Source organism: Scomber scombrus, chromosome 14, assembly GCF_963691925.1.
Source record: "Scomber scombrus chromosome 14, fScoSco1.1, whole genome shotgun sequence".
Lineage (NCBI taxonomy): Eukaryota > Metazoa > Chordata > Actinopteri > Scombriformes > Scombridae > Scomber > Scomber scombrus.
The window spans coordinates 28,772,021-28,780,532 of record NC_084983.1 but is presented as its reverse complement, the minus strand read 5'-3'; positions in this window follow the sequence as shown (position 1 = coordinate 28,780,532).

Sequence of the window (8,512 nt, the reverse complement as noted above, 5' to 3'; positions counted from 1 at the left end):
TCTGACCTCATTAGATTAATATCAATAGTTTGAATACTGACTGAAATTCAGTTCCAGACTTACATTAAAAACTCTTAACCCTACTGTTGTCCTCGAGTCAATGAAGGGAGGAAGGAAGGAAGGAAGGAAGGAAGGAAGGAGGGAAGGAAAGAAAGAAAGAGAGAAGGAGGGAAGGACAGATGGAAGGAAGGAAGGGAGGAGGGAGGATAGAAGGGAGGGAGGAAGGGAGGAAAGGTAAGAAGGAAGGGAGGAAGGAAAGGAAAGAAGGACAGAGGAAAGAAGGAAGGGAAAAAGGTAAGAAGGAAGGAAGGAAAGAGGGAATGAGGGAAGGAAAGGAGGAAGAAGGAAGGAAGAAAGGGGGATGGAGGAAGGAAAGAATGAAGGGAGGAAAGAGAGAAAGAGGGAGGGAGGGAAGGAGGGAACAGTCAAAACAGACGGGGTCAATTTGACCCGGGAGGACGACACCAAGGTTAAAAAACAACCTGAGGTCTAATTCAGCGGTTAATCTGTGAAATTCAAACCACACAGCTTGAAATCCAGAAACAGCTGCTATCGTTTTAATTACTTCTCCACATGTGAAACTCAGGTCATATGACACGTCTCCCACATTCCCCAAAAAAAACACACTTTCTGCCAGAGACGATTTTCTGATTTTTTGCAAGTTGACCACCATGATTCTTTGGTTTTTTATTCTTCTATAAAACAAAAACCACATTTACTCTCATCCATCAGTGTTTAATGCATCTGAACACAAAACAGTATTAAAGTGAACAGAATGAGAGTTTTAATGAGTACAAACCTGATTAGTTGAGCAACCTAACTAATAATCTGAAGTCATTTTCATTTTCGTTTTCATTGTGTGTGTGTGTGTGTGTGTGTGTTTGTGTGTGTGTTTTTAGTTTGTGTGTGTTTTTAGTGTGTGTGTGTGTGTGTGTGTGTGTGTGTGTGTGTGTGTGTGTGTGTGTTTTTAGTGTGCCCATGTGGTTTTGATTTTCCACAGTTGGAGATTCCTGAGGTTTCTGAAACGCTGCCCGGCAGAAAGTGAGCTGACAGAGAGGAAAACTGGAGACAAAAAGAGGAGCGATGAAGCCCACAGACTGGAAACTCTATAATCTAAAAGGAAATAAACATAAATCCTCTGTCTGCTTCACTATATATTTATTTTAGCGACTGGATTGAAGATGCAGCTTCTTTATTTCAGCACAAAGACGAGATGAAGACACTGAATTAAACCAGTCTTTATCCAATTAGTACAAACTGGCACTAGTTTGATTTAAGAAGACATTTAGTAGCAGTGAATGAATGAAGCTCTGACCACAAATAAAAAGCTCAATGTTTTTACTGACTGAAAACAACTGAACAACAAATCCAGGTCTTGGTGGCGTCTCCCTTGGATACTTGGACATGATACTGTAATGACTTGTTCCTCGCTGCTGTCGCCAAATGCTGCTCATGGAGGAATGTTGGGTCTCTGTAAATTAAAGAGTTCAGTCTAGACCTGCTCTATGTAAAATTGACATAATTTGACTTAACCCTAACATACTATTTAGGGTCAAATTTGACCCATTTTTGACATTTGACAGCTGTAAAAACACACCAAATGTTGTTCTTTTACCCTGAAAGTTTTTCCTAAAGGAGTCAAAATTTGACCTGTATCTATTGCCATGTGTTTTAGTGAAATGAATAGTTAATACTTTTAATAAGATAGTAGTTATGAGGATTTCTTTTTATGATGTAGCAGTGAAGACTGATGGCTCTAATGGTTCTACAATAAACCCCACAGCTCCATAAAGTTCTGCTCATTTTACCCTTTACATAAAATAACATTTAACCACCAAAAATAGATGCAAAAATGACACTAGTAAATGGTAACTAGAATGCCATCTAGTTACCAAAGAGACTCAAAACTACCAATAAAATAACATTTCAATCATTATTGCTATGCTTCCATGCAGCAGTCCACAAACCAATGGGTGACGTCACGGATGTTACGTCCATTTCATATACAGTCTATGGTCGGTCCCCTGTTTTTCCCCTTAAGACAGGCAAACCAGCCTCAAAGCAAACGGCCTCACGCAGACCAAAATGCACAATAATTGAACTCTTCGAAGGATCTGAGTGAGGGTTTCAATAATCAAATAGCAGCCCCCCCCCCCCCCCCCATCAGTGGATTTTTCCCTCTTAGCCTCAAAGCAAACTTACTCAAAGCCTGTTTTTAAGAACTCTTTCAAAAGCACAAAGCACTTTAAAGAGGGCACTCTCACCCAATGCTGTTATCAGACCTGTGGGACGCTGAGCAGTAAGGGAGCACAGCATAGCAGCGCCAACAACAACCTTCAAAGAAACAGCCACATAGTTCAACCCTAAACCCCCCTAACTCTACAACCTACAAGCAGTGATCTCTGCAGTCAGCTGCTCCAACAAACTGACACGACAAGCTTCTGATCCATGAAATCCATCTGAAGTGTTTTAAGACTGAAGTGGTTCCACATTCACAGAAATCCACCATGATGAACACAAGCAGTTCTGCTTTCACTGGAAGTTTTCACCACAGCACTGAAAGAACATTGGTTAATCTGGGAGTGATGTCAGTGGAAACATGAGTAATGAGTTAGGCGTGTAGGAGAGTGGCTCATTAACAAGCTTTCAGTACATTTGGGTCAAACAGAGTCAATCCTGCTTGGAACGAAGAAGAAGCTGCCAATAACAAGTTGGGTGAAAGTGTTTTGGAGTGAAACTGAAATTGAATCTTGATGATGTATCTCATGCATTAGAGTGATACTGTATCTGACTGGTCACTCAGTACAGATCAGAGCAGATCAACAGAATATTTAGGATATTATCAATACTCCTCGATAGCTGTGCTTTCTAACAGTGGTCCATAATCAGCACAACTATAACAGCAGTGTGCCTCAATATCTGCAGTGACACTGTTGCTTTATCTATCAGACTGTCCCTGTACTATGATGTGGGCGTTATCTTCATTTATATTTAAATTGTGTTAATGAGTTTTTGGATTTCATGATTATATTGTTTAGTTTTTATGTTAAATGTCTTGTGCTTCTTTATATTTCTGTCTTTTACCATCTTGTCTAAAATAAACATGTAATGTGATTCATAAATAAATCATATCATATATCACAACAACACAGAATAACAATGATGAGCATTTACAATATGATAGAAAACATTACAATCGTTAAACAACACTTTTATTCACTTTATTAAATAGTTAAATGTCTGTGACTCCATCTCAACCAACAGCAAACATTAAAATGATGCTCACATTTCACTGATAATACTTTTACATGTGTAACATTTTAAATGCAGAAGTTTAACTGGAAACTATTTTTACTTTTTGTTATTTTCTGACAGCAGTTATAATGCTGAATGTGACTCTATCAGTCTCCACCAGAGGGAGACAAACGCTGCTGAGGTCTGAACCTCTACACTTGAGTTGACCCTTAAAATAATGTATGCCTTAGCCTCTACCCTAAACGATAAAGGCATAGTTCAACATTCAGGATAATACACATTATTTTTGAGATAACCAGATGTTTATCAGTCTAACAGCAGCTGAACTGACTAACCCTGACTGACCCTAACAGGTTTCATCCTGTATGTTTTACAGAAATGTAAAAAATTCAGTTTATGGTTTAAGAGGGAGATGCAGCATTTTTCTTCTTGAGATGCTTCTTCTGTTTAGTCCTGCTGCATGCAGCAGTATGGCTCCAGAGATGTTGGTTTATCAATCCATCACTTTGGTCTAGAGTTTAACAGTTGGAGGGATTGTCATGAAATTGGTTTTGAATATTTATGTTCCCCAGAGGATGAATTATAATAACTTTGGTGATCCTCAGACTTTCCTCTAGCACCATCATCTGGTCAAACATATTATATGTCCAATACTTTGGTTTGTGACCAAATGACTGCGGAGCTAATGCCATTCCCATCGAGCTCAGCTGTACTTTGTGTTTAATGCTAATTAGAAAATACTGACACACTAAAGTACGAACCCTATAGCTGCTATAGCATGTAAGCATTGTCACTGTGAACATCTAAAGGTGCCTCACAGAGCTGCTAGCATGGCAGTAGATTCTTATACTTTTTCTAATTCCTCTTAATGCAGCACGTTGTATTTCACTCCACATTCACTCTGTGTGACATTTAAAAACAAAAACACATCACCAGCAGAAGCAAAAACTCACTTCCTCTTAATTTCGTTTTGACAGTAGACCTCATGTCCTCATGACGAAATTAATCATTAGACCTAAACGATGTTTCCTGTCAGCAACACTTCACTACTGCAAGTGAAACTGTTTCTTATTAAGCATTTTATTTATAAATAATGATGATGGTAAGTGTGTTCAGGGTGGCATTACTGGAACGCCACATCATACTGACTTGAGATGAAATGAAACAAACTAGAAAGACAGATCTGGTAGGATCGGTGTTCTTTAAGATTGTGCTGCTCAGATGTAAAATGTCAATCTACAAATTACTGTTAAGATTTTGTAGATTGGACGGTTCACATCTCTGACAGCTTTAGAGCACTTAGTTCTGTTCACTAACTTTGGTTTCTTGAAGTTTTTTTAGTGCACTAGTAGGTCTACAGTAGTTCTAGAAAGCCTGGCTGATATGTACTGATTATTTTTTGCCATGACACTTTTTGGACCACCATGGATTTTGCTCCTTGTGGTCTCTAGATTGTTCATAATTGGATGTAATTAACCACCTCAGAGCACGCAGTTTCTCTTTCTGCTCTAGATTGGACGGTTCATGTAATTTACCGATTTAAAGTGCACAGTTTTGCTCCTGCAGGCTCTAGTTTGGACCATTCACACCTCTGATCACTTTAAAATGTGCAGATTTACTCTTTGTCCACTCTGAACTGGAATATTCATGTCTCTGACTGCTTTAAAATTCACAAGTCTACTCCCTGCTTGCTCTTGATTGGATGAATGCAGTTTGCCATCTGATTAAAAACCCAGATAAGAAATCTACTTTTTGCAGGAGAAATCTATCTTTTTGAGAAATCTGTTGTTTGGCTCTGGAAATGGCAGCAGTTGTGTGGTGTGCTATGGTTTTTGTTTAACTTCTCTTATCGTCAATTTTTTTTTTTACTGATCTGATTATGATTCCATCTCATTTTAATGCCTTTATGCCACTTTTTTGCGGACTTTGTGAATACCAGGAGACTTTCATTATAGCCTCAAGCTCCTCTCGCTTATCCACAACTCTGGTGTGGACACTGTGGATCCCTCGGCATTGGAGCAGGGCATCCAATCCCTGTGTCGGCAAGCACCAGAGGCTGAAGAGACAAGGCAACCGTTGGATACACCTTTCCACAGTGATCACTGCTGATGTCCAGTCACACACAACAAAGATAAGAATGTTTCGGGCATATGTCAAGTTCCTGGTGGAGTATAACAAAGCTTGTTTTGTTGCTTTAATGGAAACATGGCTCAAGTAACGTCCCGGCCCTATTTGAGGTTGTATCCTTAAAAATTAAAACAGAACAGATGGAAGATATACTCTGAGCCAACAAACAATTCTCCAAAGTCACTAAGTGATTACAGGCCTTTGGCACTTACATGTCTGCATCTTATGAAACCTCTTGAGAAGATTGTTAAGGATGAGCCTCTAAATACAGAGCAGGATAATTTGGATCCACTTCAGTTTGCTTTACAGGCCTGACGGGAGTGTTGACGATGTGACCGATACTCTACTTAGCATGATTCTGTCACACCTTGAGAGTGCAAAGACTTTCGTTTGTCTAGTTTTTATTGATTTGTCTTCAGCTTTAATTGTATCCAATCACATATTTTAGCAGAAAGTTTAAGGACCATCCACAGCATTGATCCTGGTCTGATATGTTGATTGATGGACTTTTTAACTGAGAGGTTGTAATGTTTAAAAGTTAACAGTGTTTTATCTGATGCTCTTTTTTCCCTCATCGCCCCAGGTGCCTGCTCTTGTCTCTGATGATTCAGTGATTGTGTGTCCGATCATGGCCCTCTAGTGGCAGAGTTCACAGACTGGTGCAGGATGTTCTTTTTAAACATTATAACGTGTTCAAAACTAAGGAGACGGGAATAGATTAGCAGCACAAATATCTTGGCACTGCATTTGATCATAAACTGACCTTCGAGCTTCAAGTGGATGCTGTATGCAAAACAGCCAAACAGTGGATGTATTTCTATCCTAAACTTCATAGATTCAATGTGGACAACACTTTTATCAACATGTTTTCTTCTTGTTTTATTGAATCTGTCTTGACTTTTTCCTTCATCAGCCAGTATCAGTCACTTACCCTAAAACAGGCTGCATAGTGTAATCAAAGTTTATAGTATAATTGCATAATTGCTTAAGTATCAGGTTAGGACCTCGAAGAAGACCCAGTCAGTCCTCCGAGTGATCCGAGTCATCCACATACATGCAGGACCAATAGGCTTATTTCTTCGTTCCAGCTGCCATTGGCCTTTTAAACAACACATTATAATATCATGTTTTATGTTATGTTGTACTCAATGCTTTCCATACTCAATGTGTTTGGTTGTGTTAATTATTTTGTCTGATGGTTATGTGGTACAACTGTTAGTAAAAGAATTTGCCCCGTGGCGATAATTAAGTTTTCCTTGATCCTTGTTCAGGGAAATCAGGTTTCTTAAAAATTCTGTACGTTTACACCATGACCTGGTTAACATTGTAATGAAACAAATCTGTCTACTGCAGAAAAATCAGTGTAAGCTGGTCACATGAGTACATGCAAACACACACTATGCTCTGTCAGGGACCTTGAATGTTTGGTACAAAGTTGTGTAAGAAATCAATGAGTATGACGCGGTTCACAGCGTGTCGTGTTGCAGGGTTCATGAGTGCCGTTTAAGCGTAAAAACATGAAATGACTGACAGTATAGGAGCAGCTCACATGTTTCAGCCTGCAACAGAAATGCAAGCATGAGTTGTGTTCACAAACTGTCCCACATTCAGCATGAGCTTTCTTAATGACGATGACTTCAAGATGCTGCCTGGACTTGTTTTTAGGTCCTCAGTTCCCTTCGGCGGACGCACCTCAAGAATGTTTTATATCAACACTGTGATCAACACTGAGATTGTGAAATCAGTTTATTTTAGTTAGTTTATTGTATTTGGCTTCAGTTTAAATATTGTCTGCCTGTGTGTGTCCAAGAAGAGCATAATAATGGGAGGAATTTAAAATGCAAACATTCAGGACACACTGTACACCAGGGATCAGGAAGTAGGTTAAAGCATTGGCTAGTTTTGTTCCACTTTATTTATAAAAAGGGGTTTATTACAGGAGAGTTTTGGGTTTGGAGTGATGAAGAGGAGAGGGATCTGGAGGTGGCTTGGAAGTAGTGAAATGATCCTGGGACACAAGAGAGGAGAGTGGGTGAAATGTAGGGTCGATATGCTTGAAAGGAAATGTGATGATAGATAGCAGGTGTGTTCAATGAGGGAGAAGAAGAGCTGATTGGAGGCAGGTGTGGCAGTGACACCGAGGACAAGAAGCCCTGCTTACACCGAAATATCGGAAAACACTTAAAACACTGGAGGATCTACAGGAGTGCAGCTAGAGCCGTAACAAAGGGAACTTATACAACTGCTTATGTTTATCCAAGGGAAGATGTTTCCCATAAGCAGTGTTTGGGAGTAACTATTTCCATGTAACAGCCTTATGTAATTTAATTACAAAATAAATGTTAGTGTAATCTGTTCCACTTACTGATGAAAATGTTGGTTACAAAGGAGGTTACATCTGAAGTCAGACCTTTAAGATTTTACTCAGGAGGGCTTTTTCCTCATTTTTTAAATATTTAACATGTTACTGAATACATATATTGATGTTTTTAATTCTTTGAAATCAATATATTTTTTTAATATTTAGTAAATAAATCATGACGTGGGCTTATTTATTTTAAGAAATTATCTCCCTTATAAACAGCTGAACTTAGATTTTGGTGCTTAATGGGAACATTTACCCTAGCAGCTGATCTTAGATCTAAGGAAGGAAGGAAGGAAGGAAGGAAGGATAGCAATAAGGAAAGAAGGAAGGAAGGAAGGATGGACAGAAAGAAGGAAGGAAGGAAGGACAGATGGAAGGAAGGACAGATGGAAGGAAGGAAGGAAGGAAGGACAGAAAGAAGGAAGGAAGGAAGGAAGGAAGGACAGATGGAGGGAAGGAAGGAAGGACAGATGGACGGAACATTTACCCTAACAGCTGAAAACATTGGTTAGAACATTAGAAAAGTCATCAAATGTAATAAGTTACATTCCGTTGATTAAGTCACTGAAATATTTCATTACTGTTCTCTGCTGGTTATCCACAAAATAAGTGGATATTATTGAGCTGAGTTACTCATCTGGTACTTTATTAAACTTTATCGCCTTTCAAAGATCCTCAGTAAATTTGACCAGATGATGGCTCTACATGAAAAGTTAGAAGATCACGATAATTATTACAGTTCATCCTCAAAAACACACACACACT